The 26,017-nt window shown below is 31.6% G+C and overlaps 1 protein-coding gene and 1 long non-coding RNA gene across 7 annotated transcripts in view; one reads left to right on the plus strand and one right to left on the minus strand.

Moving 5' to 3' along the window:
- LOC110992808 (complexin) overlaps positions 1-26,017 on the plus strand; it is a 122,362-nt gene that overhangs the window by 8,231 nt on the left and 88,114 nt on the right. Inside the window, exons 2-3 of one of the 6 annotated variants that reach the window (XM_022258891.2) lie at positions 6,174-6,212; positions 25,342-25,392. The exons of 1 other annotated variant lie outside the window; for it this stretch is intronic. The gene's annotated coding sequence lies outside the window, so the exon portion shown is untranslated. The remainder of the gene's footprint in view (positions 1-6,173; positions 6,213-25,341; positions 25,393-26,017) is intronic. 4 more of the 6 variants (XM_045634402.1, XM_022258811.2, XM_022258976.2 and 1 more) reach the window with 4 other exon arrangements.
- LOC123690663 lies at positions 23,830-25,623 on the minus strand. Its single transcript, XR_006751268.1, has 3 exons — positions 25,600-25,623; positions 23,957-24,175; positions 23,830-23,887 (listed from the first exon to the last, which is right to left on the minus strand). It is a non-coding gene; the product is annotated as an uncharacterized LOC123690663 (long non-coding RNA).

The following is a 26,017-nucleotide window of genomic DNA, read 5'->3' on the forward strand; positions in this document are numbered from 1 at the left end:
TTAGCAAAATAGCTGACTGTGTGATTTAAGATTCTGTTAAATGTATTAAATTTTTCAGCTGGCAAATGTGAAATATATTCTCGTTTACTGGTAATATATTACAGTTTAGGCTTACAGTCGTTAGGAACGGATATTTTATTATAAACGCCTTATTGATATAGTGTATGGTTGACTGCAAATCAGTTTATTGCAAACTCTGTATGCGGCCGAAAATGCGTTAGATTAAAATTTCAATGGTATTAAAGTTAGCACGTAGAGCTGTTTTCGCCTGCTTTCGAGATTCTCCGTGTCGCAAACCCGTTCTATAGAGGGATAAGTTAAAGAATAGAAAGTGTAGTTGCCTCTACGTACACAGCAAATCTCAATAGAGATGAGCTGTGCACGGCTTGGTAAATATTATCATTTTGTTTCTAATATTTTAAAGCTTTCTTAAATAATTGTACGATTTAATATATGTTTTTTTAAGTATGTCCTTCTATAGTCAATAATATTTTTACTTTTATGAGTATGATTTCGTGTTGTTCCCACGAGAATGTATGTGCGTGCTCCTATTTCACCATGCCTCCTGCAGCTAGAGGATAAATCTTTGTTTTTAATTTATTTTATTATGATTCATTACATAATATATCATGTGGAGTATGGTGTAATGATTGCAGCACCTTATAAACGTTGTGAAAAAAAAAATACTTCGCTATTTGTAAAAATTGAGTTTTGCCAGTTCTTCTCTGCCATTTTACAGCCTTGATTTTAGAACTGGCAGTAAATGTAAAATAAGAAGCATTGAATTTTATTTTGACGTTGATAAGTGTACATTGAGTTACCTATATGAATAAATGATTTTAAATTTAAATTGAATTTGAATTTCAGATCCTTGCTCCGTGTTATTTTTTCGTAGCTTAATTAATTTAATATTTGGATAACATCTAGTAGTTATTATTAATTCGTTATCCAACATGATTTCTCGATTTTCAATACCTCGTATAAGTGAAATTTGGAAGTGGTTTGTGTCATTTTCGTAATTGCGTGATTCCTAACGACCGCTCTGCGCCTTTTCTACAAAGTAGGAAACACGGCCTTTTAAGCTTTTTATAAAACGGCACTTAACCTCCTTAAATTACGGCTTTTCTGTGAAATTGTGTTACTGAATTTCCGCAATTTTTTTCAGATAAAGTTTTCATTTGAAACATTTTTGAAGAGAATTAAAACATAGACTTCTATTATGAGGTTAATGTTTAAAATATTTAGGGCCTGTTTCACAATGTATGGATAAAGTGCCAAATAGCTATGCAACACATAAATTACAGTCATGAAACGCAAAAATACTATTTATCATACCAATAAGTAACAAATAGCTTATTTGGAACTTATCGGGACATTGTGAAACAGGCCCTTAATATTTTAAAAAGCAAATTTTTTTTTATATTTAGAACGCTATATAGAAAATAATGTATAGAGACTGAGTTCATGAGATCGAAGTTTACAAAATTCAATAGAAAGCCGGCACATTTTATACCCAAAAATATCCCGACGGAATATGACAGGCACCAAGAAACAATAAAAAATTATTACTGCAAAACCTGGCGTCATTTTAAAGTTATTAAAATCTGCATTTAGAAACAAGGTTTGTTTAAGAAACTATTTCATACTGTTTCATAAAATCTTACGATTGACAGTAGTCGTATTGAACAACAACATTTGCATTGAATAATATAGTTAGTAGCCGCTTAAATCAATAAATCAACTAGATACGGAGCGAATGGTGTAGTTAGTTGTAAGTGGCAGTATAAAGGAGATATACAACCGTTGTAAAATGTTACCGCCCCTCGGCCGCCTAGATACCGCTCGGTACAACACAAGAGTAAATCTACAATAGTGTACACTGTACCTGTAAAAAAAATATATATAGTTACTTCTTTCTTTAATTCGTTAGTTTATGAAAAGGAATTCATTTTGTGTTACAATAAATGTATTCTTATCTCTTGAACAATATTATGATCTAATGGTGAAAACCATGACATAACAACATTTTTTTAAAAATAATATCAACATTTTAAAGATTTTACTAAATTTTGCTTAGATTAAACGGTATTTTACAATATTTCATTTACCATCCATGTACTTTAATATTTAAATTTTAGTAGCGATTTAGTAATATTTGTTTATTCCAGCCATCACACAAAAGAAAGATGTAGCAAATGTACCTATTAATTTAAATTTAAACTAAACATATCGATTGTGTGTTAATGTTCATAAGGTCAGTTACTTAGCATATATTATTTACAAAATAGTACCTTCTTGAAGGCAGTATTACAATAGTTAATTATAGTGTATTAAGTTTTATGATAATACGAGTACATTCAGTTGTAAACTTAGGTATTATTCTTTCTATATGTCTAATCAACAACCTCTACAGAAAAAAAAAACATTGTAACGGAGCCGACAGGTGAACAAATGAACACAAATACACTTATGAATCAAACGACTATTGCGCAAAGAAGTGTATTCAAGTAGACAATATAATTATTGTTGTTCAGAGATTTACTTTTGTTGAAAACTTTATCAACGACTCACATAGTAAAACAAAAACTTAATTTGACTTCTGAAACCTTACCCTGACATCAAAATAATACTCAAGTTTCGTTGAATGGAGTTTATAGGAGTTCCATATTTTTTTCTAGCTGAGTATTTTATCACGTTATTTGTTTGTTCTGTGACCCAGTTTATACTGAACTCGGTTTTGTACAATACAGTAAATTTAAAAGCACACTTGTATTTCGATATATTCCGTATAGATAGTATTTTGAGTATTTTATACGTATAATTTTTTGGCCTAGATTATTTATACTTGCTCAGTAAAAATATATGGTCAAAGTAACCCTTTAGATAAGGTATGTAGACTCAAATAGACTGTTCTTACTTTGACAAGTTTTTTAGGTTCTCTATTATTTCGTTCTGAATATTTAATGATTATCTTAACAAGCACAAACTATTTAAATATAACACTGACTTTATTTCTTAATCAGTGACTAATAAATCATCTATTTAATATTGTGTCCCCTAAAATTTTAGTCATTTGAAGGCCCAAAGTATAAATGTTGGTCAATACTTTTATGACCGCGGAGTAAGTTGAGATGACCGACCGATTCAAAATATCAGAGCATTTGAGCAATTTGCCGTACCACTGCAAGCCGTTCCTTTGTTGTTTTATTTTTTTATGTATTTTGCTTATCATAGATAAAAGTTCAAGTGTTCCGTAGGTTCCATTTAACGGGTTGACAGTAAATTTGATCAAAAACTGCTTTTTTACAGTAAATCTTTTGATTGTGTTTGCACCGTTTCAAACAAGTTTTTTTTGTTCCCTTTAATTCATTTTGATGTAAAAAATTATTTCATTTTCATAGATTTTAAAATTTCGACATTTTTGAAATTACCTCTCGAGGCAGTGCCTGGCCCCCATTTCCCTCCGCAAAAACCCCAGTTTTTTTTACAACTCTTGTCTTTTTAATTATATGAAAACATTTTATTTTCCAGAAATAGTATTTTCATCTTTAACTTTGAAAATAATATCTGTAATCACACATCCAAAAAGAAGTCTATTAAAATAAAGCCTCTAGTGATTTCAAAGTTTGTTTCTGGCAAAGTTACACTCTAATGAGGTCAGATTAATGCAGGCCACTTATCTGCGGCCCGAGTCTCGCCGCTCTTACAAAGTCTTAATGATGCTATTTTTATGCCGCATCGGTATATTCCAATCTAAAAGAGTTATGTGGAAATTCTTTAGGTATATAAAAAAGGTAAATAAGTTCAAGCGCCATCGTCGCGGTCGGCGGAAAATAGTAGTATGACGTTTTTAAAAGTATGTCGAAAAACTGGGTGACGTCTTTCATATTTGAAATATGCAGTATATCTATATATATAAAAGAAAGTCGTGTTAGTTACACCACTTATAACTCAAGAACGAAAGAACAGATTTGAGTGAAAATTGGTATGGAGGTAGCTTAGAGCCAGGAGACGGACATAGGATACTTTTTATCCCGTTCGACAGCGTTCCTGTGGGACTTGACATGAAACGTCAGTCACTATAAAAAGTGGTATAACAAATAAGAATCAGACTTGGAATAATAAAACGCAAATGATAGCTATGTAATTGACGTATAATGACAGCTATGTAATGACGTATATATGACAATTTGATATTTGTAAGAAATCAATATTCAAAATATTTCTATTAAATAAATACGTTTAATTATTTTTACAATTTACAATTTAATTATAATGATAGTGCTATTGCCCATTCGTATAAACAGTGAAGAGAACTATAAAACTCGGTATTGTCGTATGTATACAGTTCATCCAAAGAATGATGAATGTTTCTATTTGTTGTTGTTGTCGAATGACGCATTTAATCGAGTATTGGAACGGGAACGTGAATATGATCACCAGGAATTAGATTTAGTAGTTCAAACGAATGTACCCCTGTTGAAATACCAACAAAAGGAAGTTTATGATACTTTAATGAAGGCAAACGATGATGAAAATGGTGGTTTATATTTCCTAGATGCCCTTGGTGGAACTGGCAAGACATTCCTCATGTCATTAGTTTTAGCAACTGTTCGGGCGAGATCCAACATAGCGGTTGCAGTTGCTTCTTCTGAAATAGCAGCCACATTGTTAGAAAGATGCCGTACGGCTCATTCAGAATTAAAATTACCGTTAAATCTTCAAACTATTGGAGAACCAACGTGTAATATTGCAAAACACTCAGCAATGGCCAAAGTTTTAGCGGCATCGAAAATCATCATCTGGGACGAATGCACAATGGCGCATAAACGTGCATTGGAAGCACTTAACCGAACATTAAAAGATTTACGCAATGAATCGAGATGTTTTGGAGGAGCAATGATTTTACTGTCTGGCGATTTCCGCCAAATACTGCCAGTAATTCCAAGATCTACGGCTGTCGACGAAATAAACGCTTGCCTCAAATCGTCAAATCTATGGCGCTATGTGACGAAACTGCAGCTGACAACAAACATGAGAGTTACATTGCTTACTGATAAAAAAGAAGAAAGAGAATAAAGATGTAGATGACCTGAACTACATAATGGTATGCGTTTGGTGGTTAGAAAATTGAAGAACAATGTAATTTACGCTACGATAATGATAGGAAAATTCAAAGGTGAGGAAGTTCTTATTCCGAGGATCCCGATGATCCCAACCGATATGCCGTTTGAATTTAAAAGACTTCAATTTCCGATACGTCTTGCATTTGCCATGACCATCAACAAATCACAAGGCCAATCCTTAAAAGTTTGTGGTTTAAATCTAGAACATTCATGTTTTTCCCATGGTCAATTATACGTGGCATGTTCACGGGTCGGAAGACCATCAGCGTTGTTTGTTTTTGCGCCTGATAATAAAACAAAAAATTAAAAAATGTGTATCACAAGGTACTTAAGTGAAGAGCAACCTATGTACTAAAATACAGAAATAATAATGAATGATTAATGTAGGTATTTAATTTTTTTGTATTTTTTCCAATAAAAAAACCCAAACTGCTTATTTATTACCATTAAGGCGGAACAAAGTTCGCCAGGTCAGCTAGTTTATAGATACATTTTATATTTACGTTAACTATCTATAGATCTGTGGCGTCAGTTTATCATCTCTCATCCTTGAAGTTGTTGATTTCGCAAGTTGGAACCCCGACTGTGCATCAATGCTTCTTTTGTCTATGTTCGCGTATAACCATCGTACGGTGAACGAAAATATCGTGAGGAAACCGGCATGCCATAAACTCAAAAAGTCGACGGGGTGTGTCAGGAAGGCTACTCGCCTATTAGAAAATGATCACAAAACAGATACAGAAATCTGAGGCCTAGACATAAGATACTGTAATTTTTTTACACAATAACTACATATATTTTACTTAAAGCAAGCAATGTACACACCTCCGTCGGCATTGTTAACAATTGTATATACGAGTATGTGTATATATGTGCATGGTTCAATACAATTCCCGGGATTCGGAACGCTCTTGCAATAGTTTTCCTAACATTGCAAACTCGTGTATTTTGTGTATGCAAATTTTTGAATAGTTTCAGCGAACATGGATTTTGCATACAAACTGTTTTTATATAACGAATATATTATTAACACATTTATCTTTTCAGGTAGACAGTGTGTGTACGTTCTCAAGATATTTCAATAAGGTCAGTTTACATGTCTGTTTTGATCTATTTATATTTAAAAAATCAACGTAATACGCATAATAGCATATACGAATTATATAGTTTAAACATATGCAACAATAATTATTACATTATCATTACGGTGACCATAGAAAATGATAATGTAATGAATGCGGTATAGTTTATGTAAAACACAAGAACTAAACTGTATTGTTTCACTGCAAAACAATTAAAATAAAGTAAGTAATTATTTACTAAATTAATAATAAAAAATAAAACAGAGGTTGTGTTACGTTAAAGCAATATTTTCTGGTTCAAAACTAGGTTCGAATACATTTTAGCTGTCAATGAAAGATTCTATTGTGCTCACAATGCTTTAAAATAAAAATAATCGTATACATAATGTATAACGGCTGTTATCCTTGCACAGCAGTTGTAAGATAAGTTGTATAGATAAGATCACAACCACAGCTAACAAATGACCCGCTTGTGGCTACGAACGCTGTCGACCGTAGCCCGTCCAAGCGTGGAATTTATGTTAAGCGCCCTTCAGCTGCAGTTACGAAATATTTTAGTAAGCTTCTCACAAAAGGAAAGTTACGTTGGGTATAAAGAAGCCGACTGGTCAAATAACTATTAGACGTCTATATTGCGGGGTTTCATTCATAAGATAGAGTAGATAAGTATAAAAACCGTTTATCTTTAGAGATATAAAAATGTCTCGTCTACTATTCAATACAGAAAAATAAACGGTATTATTTTCCTTTAATGAGCGATTTTGCGATCTAGTATCTATGTTTTCGTAGCATTATTTGTAACTCTGTTGATGTTATCGCAGAAAAACGTAGCATGTAGCACTTGGCTACGAATATTTATAAAACCGTAGCTCGACAAATACATTACAGCCAATGTTAGGGTTGTTACTATAAAGTTACGGACTTGTTATTAAACGTACCATATGCCAGAAATTGTTATGTACGTTAAATTATTTTTACAATAACAATATACTGTATGTGCAAAGCGAATTTTTGGATCAGTCATAGTTTCATTTTAATTTAAAAAAGTATAGAAAAAAAAAAAAATAGAAATTAATAAAATATAAAAAAAAATTAAATAAAAAAAATTGTCCTTGTGACAGTGTACCTCAAACTCTGTCAGCATTTCCTCGCTGTATTGCGATACTTATTCGTTGAGCGAGAGAAGCCTACAAAATTATCTACCAGGCGCCAACTTTAATCTTTAATTAGAGCCTGTGCACATGAACCCCACGACCCAAGAGTCTAATTAGAAGAGAACAAAATCGAAGTTGGATGAAAGTAAAACTAAAAACAGTAGTAGTTATGAATGCGATAAGAGAAAAGCCCTCAGATTGTGTTCGCTATTACATAGATAGCAAGAAATTACGTCAAAGTGTTTAACATTTACTTGAAAATTTAAACAAATATGGTGACCATGTTGTATAAGTTTTGCATATTAATAAAGTTTCTCCCTTGTAGTAATCGAAAGCCAAGATACAACAAAGTTTGTAGCGCAACTGAAAAAGAGCATTTTTATGCACCGAACTGGCACGCGAAATAAAAATCAGATCATATTTAATACTTCAAGTACCTGGATGATGATGATGATGGTATTTTTTTTGAATTTTATAAATTGTGTTTTTGGAAATTATATTTTAGTACGAATTACATACATATATAAATAAAATTATATTCATATTTAAGTTTTTATTTGACTGACATCTTTAATCGAGCAATTCTATGTTTAAGTTGATAAAACACGAATAAAATGACATTTTCTGGAAATGATTCCTAGCTAGATCGTTTTATCGCCCCCGAAACCCCCCGTATACTAAATTTCATAAAATTATATATATATATATACAAGAATTGCTCGTTTAAAGATATAAGATACGTATTTCGCTGACATACTGTTGGAGAATTTTATATCTTGAAATTTTAAGAGTTTTGATCTACTTTTATCGCTGTAAAACTATAAAAGACTAGACTGAGAATATCTAGTTGTGATGCAGAGTTGAATGCAAGCAATTTGTCCCTCTCTTTGTATTGTTGTGGCAAACGAACTGAGAGCGACGACTACGTAGGTTGTGATATTAATGTCTTTGGTTAGAATAAATTTTATTACAGAGTTTTTACCAACTGAAAGCAACAAGCGATTTATCAACGCTAAAATAAGACTTCATTGTTAAATATTTTACTAACAAAATATTTAAATTTTAACGGAAATTAAACCTAGAATTTATTCATATTATACCTAACTGTTTATGAATGGATGAAAACGTTTAAAATAAATAAATCACTGGCATTACAACTTATCATTTCGTTAATAGAATAGGCACGCGTCAGCCTCCTATGCCTGACATGCTGTCGACGTTTTCGGTGTAAGAGAAGCCGGTTTTCTCAGATGCTTTCCTTCACCGTTCGACTGAATGTTAAATGCGTACATAGAAATAAAGTGCATATAATATAACAACACGTATGTCCAATTTTGTTCTATTATATTGTAATACTAACAAAATATTAATTATATACCACACTACATATATACACTTTATAGCCTAGCATTTATTGTGTAGGCTGCGCTAAGCGGAAGTATGTCAAGGGCGGGCGGGGAGTTGTGGAGGGCGGGCGCATAATCCCGCGCTTCCGGAACTACGATACTTTCTAACGCACTCCAATTTTGTCTCGTTATATTGTTTTCGTACTTTTATACTGAACTGCCAATTAAATTTTGTTATTCATAGAAAATTTATGTGTAAGATAAAACTATGTGAAACGAATATTTATATGTTCTAATCAAACAACAGTTAATTGATGTGGTTATTTTACTAAACGGGCCGAAAATTTGGCAAACAATGTTTAAGAAAAGTATCAAACTTACAAATTAGGCCATAATTAGACTTTCAGATAGGTTAATTAAAACAATAATGATTGTTTTAGAATCTAATCCTATTTTCTGCATCATAAGGCGATTTAGGAATCGAGTAATTAGGTTGTTGCTTGGTTTGGTAATAACTGCGAAACTAGTTGAATATAGCTCTCGAGTTGGAGTTTAATTTTGTGTAAATTAGTTTTACTTGTCTTACAAAAGAGAAAATATCTTGTTTGTTCTTCAGGATATATATAATATATTTCCTTACTTAAAACCGATGGGTTCATAGTATGATGATACTTTTATAAAACTATCATAACCTAAGTCTTATTTTTATTTTATCCGTTATGATCACTAGTTTATATGACATTGTCTCCGAGTGTATTGTGTAAGTTGTGAGTAGAGTCGTTACACGATATCGGCTAATGGAGGAAACTCATAAAGCGTACATTTTACACTTATTGCTCTCTGGAGGCGTTAAAACTTTTTATGTCACTAACTTTACACTGATGTAGAATATATATAGTTGTAAGTTTTGATATAGCGGTAATAAGGAAATTAATTCGTTCCACTTAAATGTGGAGTCGAACATATTTAGTTTTACATAAGGCCTTTTAAAAAATGCATAAAGAAATATTTTCTCAATTGTTGTAATTGTGTGCCCAGTAAGTGCTATTTTAGCAAAAACACTTTCTTCGGGTATCTATAGTTTATTTTTTTATAGACAGGGGGCAAACGGACAAGAGGCTCACCTGATGTTAAGTGATACCGCCGCCCATGGACACTCTCAATGCCAGAGGGCTCGCGAGTGCGTTGCCGGCTTTTTAAGAATTGGTACGCTCTTTTCTTGCAGGACCCTAAGTCTAATTGGTTCGGAAATACTTTAGTGGGCAGCTGGTTCCACAAAGTACTAAAAGAACTGCCTTGAAAAACGCGGAGTCGCTTGAACGGCAGTATTTAAAAATATCACTTATTTTTTTTGGATTTAAAACGAAGCACATAGTAATAACGAACCTACCAAATAAAACTAGTACGCTAAACGAGCTTTGCAAAAAGTATAACTTTTTATGTGTTTTGGTGAAAATTTGGCTCGTTTATACTGTATCGCGTGGGACAGACGGGCAATTATACCCATAATACTAACGGTGAAGTGACCTGGGTTAAATGAAAAAAGTAACCTTAAAAAAATATAAAACCATCTGCTTTTGTATACTTCAGTTAAAAGGCGATGAAAATCTTAAAAAGTTATGTAATTAAAATTAATATTTTTTTCATTTCAAAAACCTATTGCGTTCATTAGAATATTTAAATGTGCAGATGAGGAAACCGACTTTTTTCTTATACCATGTATGCAAAGTGTGTGCCCTTGCCTTCAAATGAAAATTAGAATGATTCCTATCTTAAAGTTTAATTTAGGGGGGCTTATAAAGCGGTATAAAACGTGTGTAGCATTTTCAAGTGACCCTTGGTCTAGTGATGTGGGTTCCGTAATTGTCTGTCACTCAGAACGATCCCAATCGATAATTGCTGTCTGATGGCCGAGCTCTCGTGGGGGCGGGGGTTAATTATTTATTTGGAATTGGAGAATTTGATTAATTGTTCAACATAATAGGAATAAGCATCATACATCTTTTGAGAAGGAAAAAAGGGATGGTAGAAATGTTTTTTAAAGTTATCTTAAAGTGATTCTACGGAATCAACTTCTTTTCAACTTATAAGATTCTAGAAGATTTCGTTCTCTCGTCTTGAAGGATAACATTCAAATTAAATCGTTGTGCCAGTAGAGTAACTAAGAAACATTGAATAATGTTTAAAGCATCAATTAAATAATATTTTTCAGTCAGTGTCATTTCGGAGTGCAAAAATGTAGTTTCCGTATAACCTAAATAAGACACTTTATGCAAAACATAATATTGAATTATTAGGCAATTTTTTTTCTTTTTTGAGCTCTCTCTGCAGTCTTAAAAGCTTAATGGATTGGGCATGGGACGCCTCTCTCAGGGCCCTGATGACACTTCGTCACTGTCACTACACTTTCAACAAAAATACCTAGACGTATTTGGGGAAGATTTTGCGACATACTTGAATATATTTGCGACATAGATAAAAAATTGATTGAAATACAAATAATTTATATATTAACTGTAATGGCGATTCGTGCAAAGATTTTCTCAAGTAATGTTATAACAGTAATGTGTCTTTGTTTTTAAATCATTAACAACTATTTATGAAATAAAAATTGGGATTGAAAGACGTCCATATTTCTTCATTATATTATACGTACAGTGCACATTAAACTAAGTCTCAGTTGTGTAAAAGCGTATAATTTCATTTGTTCCCCGCCTTCGGTGATTTGTGAGGACACGTTCAAAGGTTAAAGACGTATGTTGGAGACCAAAAATGGTTGTTGCATTTCAGTCATTTTCTTTTCAGCCGTTGCAGAATTTTTAACAGATTTCGATATCTTATTCCTTTTATTGATTATATAATAATTAATAAAATATAATAATAAATAATATTTACTATAATAAAAAAAAACAGTGGCGCTACAAACTTTTCTAGGTCTAGGCATCAGATCATTTAACAATTTAAAAGGCAAAAAGGTGATCGGCCTCCTGTGATCACGCCGTCGACTTGTTGGCTATAAGGCAAGTCGGTTTCTTCACGATGTTTTCCTTCACCGTTCAAGCAAATGTTTAAAGCGCACTCAGAAATAAATGTCACTGCACAGTCGGGGATTGAACCTACGATCTCAGGGATTAGAGTCACACGCTGAAGCCACTAGGCCAACTCTGCTCTTCTACATGTACCATCCTATTTATTATATTAATAATAATTTAATCCCTAGAGTTAAACAATGGGAGGAGTCAGAGTGTTTCCAAATAACTTATCAATATCGGCGGAACACTTAACATAATTAAACGATTAGGTTCCCCCAGCCTACCCTTGTTTACTTTCAAAAATATCTTATGAAAGTGAATTATAGCATAATTTTTAAACGGTTCTAAGCCGATTTTGTTATTAGCCTAAGGAAAATTGTTCATGGTAAACACCCAATTATAATGGGAATCTTGAGAAAAACAAAAACTGGTTTCTGAGGTGAACTTTATTTGTTGGCGTCAAAAACTTTCTACTGAGGTAATTAATTTATAAACTTCTGAATACAAAACAATGTTTTATATAAAGAAAATTGCCACGAAAACTACATATTTATTTATCTTTAATTTAAGGAAATTTCTGAAATTATTGAACCGAAATTAAATCCCGTCACATCATAACTTGGTTAGGTATTGTCAAGAGAGCAAGACCAAGGTCATTAATCATAGACTCCCTCTGCCAATATCGACTATAATTGTTCCACTCTGACTGATGTCTCAAGGCGACCGTGTTATGCAATTATTACTTGCTCGACTACGTATACCGTATACGATCATAATCATAAATCCATTCGAATATTATAAAGTTGAAGGGTTTGATTCGTTGGTTAAATGCGCTTATCTCATAAACTGGTTCGACTTGAATAATTATGTTGTGTTTTGTTACGTTAACCGTGGGAAGAAGAAACGAACCGTGGTGAAGAGATATGAATGAAAAAAAAACTTATTTTTAAAGTGATATAAGATGATATAATAAATATACAAACCGTTAAATAGCTACAATTAATCATCTTATATATCATAAGTTTGTTTATGACGCATTATTATGTTAAGGCATTGACCTTGTTACAGATAACTTATAATGTAGGTTAAATTAAAAGCTTTATTAAACTTTGGTGTGTAACTGCGCTGGGAAAGTTCTAATCTATATACCCATGTTTTTTTTAGATTTTTTCACATGTGTCGTGTTTAAAAAGCCGCATTAAAAAAGTTATATTCGCATAATATATGAAGTATCATTATTAAATCAACCTGCTTTTATATTTTCCATCATCATCTATTATATAAAACATATACTATTACCTAAGTAAATTATACTAAGAACTGTTAATATAACGGTTGTAGAGTGAGAAATAATCTAAAGGACCTTTTCCTCGTTAAAAAGATAAGACAGAAATATTCTTAAAAAGATTATATAAAAATATTATGACGTAAAAAGCTTCCCCAGAGTTCTCTAATTGTCCGCCTGAGGTATGTTAATATATAACAATCGGGATATATTATTTTTGTGTCTAAGCTAACCTTTTGAGCCAAGTATTTTTATTGTGCTAAAGAAATGGGAATAACTATTATGGAAACTATTAATTAACTATATAGCACTAATAAAATTTTAACAGCAAAATTAGTAAAACAATGTTTAAGTGTACTTTTAATACACATAAGTCTGAAAATAACTTCACCTCAAACTAATAACAAAAATAGGTTGAAAAATTATAAAGTTACCTCGTATTTGCGACGGTCAAAACATAGATGAAATCAAAAAAATTGTAAAAAAACAGTTACCCATTTTCTTCCCAATAGTCTACTTCATTCAAAAAAACTGAATCAGTTTAATGCAGCAGCAGTCAGCAGTGATTTGTTTTATTATAAATGTAGGGGTATGACTTAAATTGTTCAATGTCTAATAAAAAGCTCTTTGTTTATTTTTCACAAGTTCTTATAGAATCGGGATTTTAATGATATTCCAGAAAATGTAAGTAAATGAAGAACAAATGAGGCGTATTCTATCCCACATGAATGTTGTTTTGTATAATGATGTGTCGTTACTGCGACAGCCAACAAATACGATACATAACATATATTTAAAAAAAGAAACATGTATGGGGAAATACACATTTTATTATTTATACAAAAGCTTTTGGAGAGTAGGAATCGAATAGCCAACTAGTCAACTTGATGCATATGTGTCCCAAGTGCACACAAACATAACTATACTGACGTTTGCCAATATTCTCTCTTGAGATTGATAATGTATTCAATAATAATATAATATTGATAATAATTGATAGTGTTATTTTACGTGCCCGCGTAGTGTCTAAACACTATTTGAGTTAAATATCTTTATGAACCCTAATTTTAAAATCGCTTCCCCATTATCTGTATTTTAGTATTTTGGCCTTTATTAAGACATATACAATACAGCGCTACGGACTTAAAGGATATTGTAATCGAAATAATACTTCCAATCATCTAAAGCTGAAATAGTATTTTTTAATTGCCAATTTTAGCAATTTTTTCTTATTTAGTGAGATTTTCCACTTAGGACAAGCATTAATTTTAATAATATTTACACGGAATTAAAGCCACAACTGTATGTAGTTGTACGTTTTACATGTATATTATGTACTTTTTAGGGTATTTCTTTTCTCTGCAATATATCGTTTAAGATAATAAAACCTAGCAATGAAAAAATAGATGGACTGCGTGTAAAAAATGGTGTGTCTGAGCGGCATTAATTAAGGGTGTGACGAGTGACAGAGATAAATTGTACATAATATTGTGCTTGAAATAAAGTGAACGAGATTATGAGATTGGAGAAAGCAAAATATTTTTACTTGGTTTCAAAACGTATGTCCCGCATGTAGGAGTATCTCGATTTTCGGAATATTTTTGGCAAAGGTTTTCAAAATGTAGGCCTATTGTCCTGTTAAAGCTGCTGGCAACAGCTGTCATGTACAGCCGGGGTTGAATTATTTCTTTTATTTACAAAAATGTATTAATACGTATTAAGCAAAATAATAATATACTCGTATACTGTGCGTATGTACTAATTAAGTGTTTGTGTAATTGTGTGTACTTGTGTTCCTTAACAGTGGTTACGGATATAGTGTTTTTAGGATTTTTTTGGATACTGAGGATAAAACTTTTTATTACCATTTAGAACGTTAATGAATAAACAGAAAAAGTTTTGATATTTGAGTATTACGGGATTTTAACAGTATATTTGCTAGTGAATTCGGAGCAAGTTGTTTGCATTGTTTTGTTGTGCCAAGTACACTTTACTATAACGTACATAAGGTTTTAAGGCTTTTTGAGTCCGTCCGTTTGCATTATCTAGGGTAATGATAAGTACATAATCATATTTAGTAAGTAATTGAGGTTGAATAGAATATTTTGTACAAATAAACGTTGATACTATAGTAACCTGTATAAGTAGCACATACAAAAGGAGTTGTCAAATCTTTCACTACAAAATCCCTAGGTTTAACTCCGACATACACTCCAACATTATTCACGATTAAAGGCTTCGAAATTAAATCCACTTATTAATATTCTTGTTCTAATACCTCACAATTATACCCTGGTTTAATGTCATCAATTTATTACATTACATCATACATTTCTTGTGAACAAAATACTAATATTCAGTATAAATATAACGAAACTTTATTTTTCTAATATTATAATAAATCAAATTTATGAAACGTACTCTATATATTTTTTTGGGTTTTTTTTAAGTATTCACTTAACTGAATATATTGAAGTGAATATAGTGAATATAAGTGAATTATACTCACTTAAATTAATTTATTTTAAAGAATCACTACAGTTAACTACAGTCACTTAAGTGAATATATTGAAGTGAATATATTATTGAAGTGAATATAAGTGAATTATACTCACTTAAATTGATTTCTTTTAAAGAATCACTACAGTTAACTCTAAAAATAACACCTCAAAGAGAACAGCGCTTTTCGCTTAAAAATACCCGAATAAACTATTCGACTTAGATCTAGGTCAACCAATGATAGCTTAATGTATTATGTAAACTATTTCGGCATAGCCAGTCAAGCTAAACCTACTAGTCAGAATGAATTTAACTGACGGCAGGATTATTCTAAACTGGTCGTGCAAATAGCAACGAATTTAACTGCAATTATGCTAATGAGTCTTCGGTGGGCAAGTCGACACTATTTCGTTTAATGCAATCCGAACATGGATTTATTACGGGAGAATTTGGAATTGTCCTTCCAATTTGTGTAAATGCAATTCCTTTCTTAAATGAAAATGTAATTACAATATAACGGACAGTGTAAAGAAAGATACCCTTCAATAATGCTTACGAGTGCTTTAGAGAGTGGGAGAGCTTTAGTGGAATTTATGTCTCTGATGCTGTTTTGTTTCTCAGATAGTGAAACTTTTGGATACCTGCGTATATTTGTATTTTGATATTATATATTACTCACGAGATTAGACTTTTATTGACATGTTAGTTAAATTACGGCAAATGTTTTCTATCGGTTAGAAAATATTTGAATACTGCATTATATTATTACTAAACCTCGATTAATAACAGAAACTTTCTCTCAGAAGAAAAACATATCCAAAAGTCAAACTGAAATAACTTATCAAAAGTTGTTCTCTTAGGGACATTTGCAGCACGTGCTCTCTACATCTTACCGACAAATATCGGTTGCTACTATATATTGTAGCCTCTACGACATTTGCTACGAATACTAGAGCAGTGTTTAATATTTAAGTGGTAAAGGGTTTGAAATGTTTTAATGATAAGCGGAATGGTTGCATTATTGTAATCAGTCTAATTACTTTAAGATGTATATTTTGTATACTGTTTGTGTCTCTATTTAAAATCTTCGTAGAATTTTAAAACATTTTATGTCCTCTAAAGCTAGTAAGAATGATAAGCTCAGAATATACTTTGTAAACTTAAAATTTTAGTGTACAAACAACGAAAGACTGAAACGACCGAGCAATGAATGCACAACGAGCTGCAGACTTGTTTTGAGACAACTCTATTTGTACTCGAATCCAGTTTATTTTATTATGGTTTTTGAATATATCGATGTACATTGCTGATTTTTACCTATTTATTTTCATAAAATAAGTATTTGATATATGTATTAACCCAGTATTATTATATAATCTTACTAGTTGCGGGTCTCTTATGGGTTTCAAGATATCGTGAAATAGATAAAAAGCTAATAACCATATCTTTGTTTCTTTCGGTATCATATTTCATTTAGATTTGTGAATTTATTACGAATTTGCATCCTTGTTAATAAAACTAAAACAACAGTTAGTTTACGGGGATATGTTTTTGTAAGACAACATCATATCGAGTCATCATGTCTTTGTGTATTACATATTGTACTACTACTATTGTACATACCATAAACACTATAAGTTTTCAATTTAAATCGCGGTTTTTTGATGTTATTATTTTAATGTAAAGGTGGAACCCAATTTGAAATGTTTTGACCGCTGTGCGGGCTCGCGAGATACATGTTTAAGAGAAACGCAAACACTTGACACGAACAAGATAATCCAGTTTTTTAATAACTTCCATCTTGTTAAATTAAAATTAACGAGAGGAAGCGGAAGGAAGCGCTGTAATCTCGCACCACTTTGCTAAATACACTTTCATATTTTTTAATTTTAAATATTAATAACACTTGGGATTTTAAATAAGCAAAAAGTGGTCATGAATTTGTTTAAATTATATTTTCGAAGTTATAAAAACTTAATTTTAATTTATATTATATATTACGTCTGTTTAATTTAGACTTATTATAATTATGTAAGTAATCTTACTGTGTCTATCTAATTATATAAGTTTAGAAATAAGTCCAAACTAATACAAAACTTAACGTAACGTAAAAACTTCTGATGTGTAGGTATGTACGTATTCATAAAATATACACGGTAGTGATAAAATATACTGTTGTAAAGGCAGGGTTCACCCCAGGCACAGCCACTTCAGGCATCTCTTAAATCACTACTATCAATGTGAAAACGTTTTGAGGGTAAACAATTATTTTATTATAATCCTTGTCCAATCTAACTACAACATGGATGTTTCAAATGATATTTGATTTAAATATATTTAAAGTATAGTAAATAAGGCTTCGTTCGTAGACATCGACACAAGTCTGGCAGGATGCCAAAAGTATTTGGCAAACCGCCAGCCCCCAATACAACATATCTAAGAGTCTTCTATCAACGCCCTGCTCCGTCTATACTCCATCGTCTACCAAATTGAGGTGGCGGTCTTGAAAATCTTTAATACTTCATACTTACATACATTGTAAAACTTATAAAATTTGCTCATGATTTTTATATGTCATCGAGTTAACGATACCAAAAATACGGATAATTTATCAAATAAGGTATGTATTATTTTTTATTTTATGATTAAAAATACTAGTATAGTTCAACAACCATCAGGACTTTACATTTTTGTTTTTTTTTAATAGGAGTTCAGCATTATGTGCCTGTCACACTCAACTTTTGGAGTCTAAGGCATATCGGTTTCCTCACAATGCGTTCCTTCACCGAGTATGCGCACATAGACAAAACATACATTGGTGCACTCACGACCTGAGGGATGAGAGTCGCAAGCTGAAACCACTAGGCCAACACTGCTTCTTTTTTGCTTACATGATCATACACACAACTTAATAATTACATATTCTTACTTCTGAAAATGTAACTCTATATTAAATTAATATAAGATATTTGAGCGCAAATCTCTCATCTGTGCCAGATTAACTCTTTAAACATGAGAAACGATCGCATAATATTACACTCGGCATGACCCACTTTGCAAAACTCGGCAAACCAACTCAACAGACTTTAAATTTTTTATATAAGATTATTTTGAAATGCCTTAAAGATTTGCCTTATTTATTAATACTTTTTTTGGCTGTACTTTAGTCTATTTTTAAGAGGTTTTGTCATAACAGTAATTCATTCATTCTTGTTAAAGTAACAGTCAGAGTGAGTAGTGAGGCTGTGACCCAGTATTTGCTGTATCTGCCGAGATTGATTTTATCATGTTATTAATGGTAGCGTACTGAGAATCATTCTTTATTGGCGTCGATTTACGGTTCGATTCGATTTTTATATAGCAAATATTAAAATGATTATACTAAACTAAACTATTTGTAAATAAAATACGCAATGCATTTTGTATAAATATTTTGTTATAAATATTTACACATAATTTTTTTTTATTAAGTTTTCCATACTCTCTACAAGTAAAATATAATACATTATTTATTCAATATTCAATGTAATGTTTTTTTATAGTAAGGCACTAGCTCGCCAACGACCGCCTTGTTACGTATAACGAAAATCCGTCATGCCTGGGTTATTAAAGTTATTTTTATTCTTAGTTGAAGTGAAGTGAAGTTTGTCTCAAGTGACCAAAAGAATAGAGAAAAAACGCGACTCGTAGACCGCTGACAGCTTTTTCTTTTCACGAGCGCACGTAAATTATTGTTTTCTCGGCAATACCAAGATTGGCTTCAACTGGCCTCGAGCCAGGCTCGATAGATTTTACTTGCAACTTATTATGTCGCTTTGTTTACGCTGTGTTATATTTTCTTACAACGTTCTTTCATGTGAAGCCTGTAATACCTATAATCCCATTAAATATTATCGATACTTTTGTGTCTTCGAATAATGAATGAATTCGTTTATTTGATGGGTGGTGGTAATAATATTAATAACCTTAAATAAATGTTAATACGTCCAAGTTACTCGCTAGTTATTTATATTAAACTTTAAGTTACCTTAGGGTCTATTATGCTTAGGTTTGCCTTAAGTTAACCTTTGTAGGCGCCTTATCCTAGTTAAACAAGTCTAGTTATTATAAATATAGTTTGCATTATTAAAGCAAATCAATATTATATTTCGCCCGCATATGTTACGTATCATTGTAAAGAAACGTAGCTAAATTCAAATAAATAGAATGAGTAGGACGCTTATAATACATCTTCTAAGTAGATATTTATTTGGGCAGGTCTGTGCCGAATATATTATTTCTATCAAAATATAAAATAATTAAATGGCGTTACAATATGGTTCCTTGATCTCACGATCTTTGATAGTTTTCTTTTATTAGGTAAGTAGCCGATCAGCCCTTATGTTCTCGAGTCATACAGCTTTCTTCACAATGCTTAACGGTCAAGCAACTGATAATATGCTATATACTGCCCACATAGAGAAAGAAATAGATCAATTCCCTGCCGGAATTTATAGGCGTTCGTTAAACCTCTGGACGACACTGCTCTGTACAATGCTGCTGCAAGTACTTATTGCTTTGTTTCAAATTATATCACTATGATTTGAAGAAAAATAGATGTAGGATAAAGTTTACGTAAACGCAAAAGCAAAATAACACAGTCTATTTTGTTCGAACGACGCAGAAAAGCTGTCGTTAGTCAGTTTTTAGTTTTCCCGTATAAGCTCAGACTCGTATTAAAACTTTGTGGAACAGCTTTTTTATATTTTTACTACAAAAATTCCAATTCTTAAATATTTTCAAAGTAAGTTTTGTTTCTCGCGTTGCCGAGAACTTTTCAGTGGGTTTCTTTATTTTATTACGTGCAAGGATTTTAATGATGTTCCTATTACGTTTTAATTAACAAATAATCTCTAATCTTGTAAACTACTCTATTAAAGAAGTGATAATAAATTATATTTAAATAGTCATTAGATAACAAATGCTTGGAATAAATTACATTTAATCCTATCGCCACATAATATACGTGAGAATGTTCAAAGAACTCTATTACTCATTACAAAAAAAATATTTTATTTACATAAGAAAGTTAATTTTAATAGGTATATACGAGCGAAATACACGTCACCATTAGCCGTCTCATTTTTGTCAACTATGTTTAAATTTAGTATATATATTGTTTAGATAGTTAGATCGACTAGAAATGCTCAGTCAAATCTCCATTTAGAATCACTTAATTCAGATAGTGGTTTATCTTTTATTTTCATAAAGTCTGCTAACTCATTTCTAAGCTCGTAAAACCGTTTTCACATTTTTCTTTTGCTCACAATATTTAGTTACGTCGTTATACTCAGCTGATATTTCATCCAAAAACGCCTCGAATTGACGATGGTCAAGCTCCGGGATCGAATAAAGTTGATGGTTTTCACTACCAGATTCATAACATTCTGGATTCGAATGGACTGACAACACGAGCTCTGTTGGTGGATAATGTTTATCTATGATAATATATTGTCATTTAACAGTGTTGCTTTTTATTCAGAAGTCAGATGACCTTTATAGCTGCCATAGAAGTCGTACCATCACTGCATACTTCAATTTAGATCATGGCAAGCCAAAACTTGTGAATATCTTTTGAACTTCAATAAAAGTATCCTCTTTCAGTAGTGGTTCCTTTTAACGGTTTTAAAGAAAGCAATTCCCAAGTAACAAGTAACAACTGAACTTCTTTACAAGACCTCGAATAAATATAGCCCGTTAAGCTGTATCAGACAGATCGGTGCTCTCGTCTAATGCTATGAAAAAGGATTAAAAACCAGCTATACGGTCAGTCAAGGTTGTTTTTAAATCACAAGCCATCCTAGCCTATACGTCGAACAACAGTTCGTCTTGACGATGAAATTCTTTCAAAATCAATTTTCATTTCAGGACACAAAATACCGCAAACTTTTAATGCCTTTGCCAATTTTGAGATAAGTATTTAACTAGCTCTCACAACTTTATCAAGCTGTGTTCTTTTTTCGAATCATTGCTGTTTTTATTCAAATTTGCGGTAAGTTCTGGATTTTGTCTATTCTTAATTGTCCTGTCTGTGAGTGCAGCGTAGTATGCTTAGTTGAGTAATGACTCTTTACATTACAATTCATTAATTACTGAAATGGATTCATAACACAGCAAACAAATAGGCTTACTATTGTGCAAGATAAAAAAGAATTCTTCAGGCCATTTTTCTTGAAACTCTGTATTTATTCACTAATAATATTTTTAATAATATCGGTAAGACGGAGCATGTATTGAAGGTTGCCGCACGCACTACCCATATAATATATTATATTGCTGATTTTTAATATTATATATTAAAATAAGTCTGGACGAGCAGTTTAATGTATGAATATGAAATAAAGAGCAAAGTTTTGGTCCAACATAATACTGGTTAGAGTAGTAAGTTTAGACTTCGTAAGCTCTGAAACTTTTTCATTAACCGCTTGTACCCATTTGCGGCTCAAACTGACAGCTTTATTTATGTCATAAAGTAAAAAGTAGACGAAGCATGTATTACACCGAGTTTACTCCTCATATGCTAGATAAATAATAATTATGGAATTTATCATTTTGATGCAACTTTTTTAAAGCTAAGGTTTTTTCGTTAACAAACGTGTTAACAATATGAAATATGCATTAGCAAAACAAAGACAGCAAATCGTTCATTTTGAACTGTTTACACACTAGCTTTTATATATCGCCTTACCTTACATTCGTAGTTATTTTTATTTTAAGGGACCCATTACTGAGGTATGTATTTAGGTGCAATATTAAAATTGAATGTTTTTTACTGAATTTTTATTTGTATTAGGCAATCAGCACCATATATTCTTTGTGTCTTTTTTATATAATAAAAGTTATTCAATATTTTGTGATGAATACTGAATTTTATGAATTAGGGACGGTACTGGCTTTGCAAATTCAGTACAAAATGCCACGTAGTAAAAAAGCGATCAAAAAACTCACATATATATTATGTTACATTTATACAGGTACATCACATATATATATGATAATTTTGATTTGGTAATATTAGGTGCGTCGTGCCGCACACGTTGTAGATTTTGTATCGTGATTGAATAAATTGATTGATTCTTTATCGTACAAATAAATGTTAATAGACACGCGAAACAATATATTAACGCAGAGGTGGTGGTTAAATGCATCGACCTTGAGAATTTCACGGTATCAGAGATTCTGGACGAAGCGGCAAAGGTCATAATAATGGTCAATAATAAACTCAATAATGTGTTAATCCCATTATGGTGTTATGTTTATGTCTGACACGATTATTATTCAATGCTCTTAAATTGAATGTTATCATAGCGGTAAGAGTCATTAGCATAGACACTAGTGTAATCTCATGTCTATTGTGTGAATTGGCGTATTAGCGAGTTATGCGTTCAATTGTTCAAATCTGCAGCCGAATGTTATTGCCTTGATATGTGAATACAATTCAATTGTGATAGCTGATATTCCACAATTATGCCCAATTGGCAATCGGATATAATTATTAGTTATAATTTTCTCGTCAATATTTCGGATGTTTTTAGCAAATTTGTTGTGTTTAAGACGATGAAGCATAATAATTTTATGTGTAAGCTGACTTGACTTACGTATTTATTTTGAAGTTACTAAAATTAGTTTAAAGTTGTACTTACTAATTTAAATTGATTTTTATTATCTTTTTTTATCAATTCGTATATTGAATTATATTCTTTTTGCTTTATAAATCACTTTAAAATTGTTTGTTCAAAATTAAATCGTGTATAATAATAACACGGAGCACTTTTCTATTTAATTTAATAATAATTGTTATATATTAAAATTATTGGTCAGCCTCAGTCAGGTCATTATAGTTCATACCTTATGTATCACTGTTATGAAAATATCAATCAAAACTTTTTCGTAAATTACACAAATCATACAAAATTGATTCGCACGAATATTTTATAGTATTCTATTCATCAATTTCAGAGGATTGCGAGAAATTTAACATAAAAGGTAGCTTCTGTTTCCTCGAATGTATTAAAAATGTAATAAAACGCGACACAATACGCAAGATGTTGGGACGGGCCGAGGGATTACTCCCTTTTAATATCATAGCAAAAAACCTTTTTAGTATTCCTTTGATTATCATAAAACTCAAAAAAGATTTTATATCACATATGTAATTTAGATTTTAGCAATCTTATCATCCCTTGCCTATTTTTAAATAACAGACAAACCCAAAATTTGTTTCAAGACATGTCGATCTTTTTTTATTGGGAATGATTAGGTTATGGGCATTACGAGTTTGAGACTTCAGATACGAACTACACGACTGGCTATAGTCTTTTGCACTGAAAATAAGAACGCTTATAATAATTAGTTTGGCGATTCTTATATTTAATATGATGTAGTCTACAAACCTTGGGCTTGGCCTCAGATTGCATCCGTTTCTTCGATCATTTTCATTTTCCTAGACAAGTAGGTGATCAGTCGTCTGTATACTTCTGTCTTTTGTCTTTATCATCGACTTTTTGGTTTGAGACAGTTTCCTCGCGATGTTTGCAAGTGCATATTGCGAACATAGAAAGAAAATTCCATAGGTGTGTAGTGATTCAAACGTACCACAGGTATGGGGTCCGCTATAACCCAACAGAAAGCTTTTAATTATTGGAATAAACAATAATTTCAAATATAGGTCAATTTTTTAATTAAAGAGCGTATTTCATAGACAATGGTAATTATTGGTTAACCAAAGTTACGAACAATTCGTTACAAACAACGCTGCAGCGGACATTACGAGCTGACTAATAACAACTCTACACCAAACAAGTTTAAAACAAACCTTGTTAACGAAAGCTTTAGACCACAACTTGAAAACATATTTGAAATCTTAGTTTGCTGTCATAAAGATAAAACTAAAAGTGAAATGATAGATTTATGAACCCGCTGCGTTGCGATGGCATGTGAAGTAATATATTGTTATAAATTTCTAACAGAATTTAAAAATAGTATTCGAATGGCTGGTGTTTTAAGAAGTATTTACGTAAAAAATACGTTTTCTTTCTTTGGTTCTTGTTAAGTATATGGATACAAAGTAGTTTTAATACAAATAAATAGATGATAATTTTAAATTATTTTAAATCTATATATTTATATAATTCTACTTTACGTGTGTATGTCACTGTCACTAACGCATACACAAGTAAGTATAACCGCTGAACCGATTTGATGATTTTTTGGATGGTGCCTTGATGGCGCTGCAGTGGGTAACAATTTTATTTATCTATACAGCAAATTAACAGCTGGTATATATAAATCTTCCGTGCATGTGTTCGTATCTATGCTTCTAAACGGCTGGACAGATGTTGATGATATTTCTAAAATAATAATTATAAATCGTTTTTTTACCATGAAAGTGGACAGTTAGACTGAATAATTTAAAAAATCCTCAGACATACAAAATATGCATGCAAATGTCATATTAATTTTCATAATGTCATATAATGAGAACATTTGTTCTTAGAGCCGATAATGATTTACAATATTAGATATGTTTTTTTTAAGTAAGACGTGTGTATTGGATAACGTCTGTCGGGATAGTTATTTATAAAACTTAAAAAAATAATCGTTTGTTAGATTAAGATATTATTCAGTAACTATTCAGATATTCAGTCTTTATTTTATGGCTTACCATACCTTAATTTTATATTATAAAGCTTAGGACAGACAGTTCACTAAATAAATATAATAATAAAATGCTTATGTCATCTTAAACAATATAAAAAGAAGTTTACTCTTTTTTCAGGTACGGAGCGTTAAAGTCAGCTTTATTAGGTTTCCTCCAAAATAAATACAGGTACTATTTCTCTACTTTTTGACCAAACATTTTCTTAGTGAAGAATCCATAACATAATCTATCTATTCATGATCGTACTGGTTACACTTAGATCACATTTAGTTAAATAAGCAAAAAGACAATTTGAAAAATATCTTATATAAGAAAACTACCTAGGAGTGCAAAGTGATTAATTAGGTACAAAAAAATAATAATAAAGGCACTTACCCGAAAGCTAGGGCTGTGACTAATTAACAAACTATTTACTTAAAATATACCCTAATGCGTCATTGGGTTTTTACCTTCGACTTTGTTATAGCTCCCTCTGACAGTAATTAGTTACTTTTCCATAAACAAAAGAACTACCATAAATAGTAGAATAGCAAGTTTGTTTATGACACATAAAATATATTTGTGAGCGCGGTCAATGACGGGGCTGGCTGGCGCCGAGCCAAGGTGTATCGATTGTTTCTGTTCCAACAATATCTGTACTACAACTGACTCACTCCAAATTGTATGCAATATTTGTAGGCTTTATCCGCAGATTATGTAATTATGTAGTTGTAGTAAAATGAACCTCATGACTATTGAAAAGCGATGAACATATGTCCCCTTCTTCTTGATGTCTGCGTTTATGTGAAAAACA

This window comes from Pieris rapae, chromosome 2, assembly GCF_905147795.1.
Source record: "Pieris rapae chromosome 2, ilPieRapa1.1, whole genome shotgun sequence".
In the NCBI taxonomy this organism is placed as follows: Eukaryota; Metazoa; Arthropoda; class Insecta; order Lepidoptera; family Pieridae; genus Pieris; species Pieris rapae.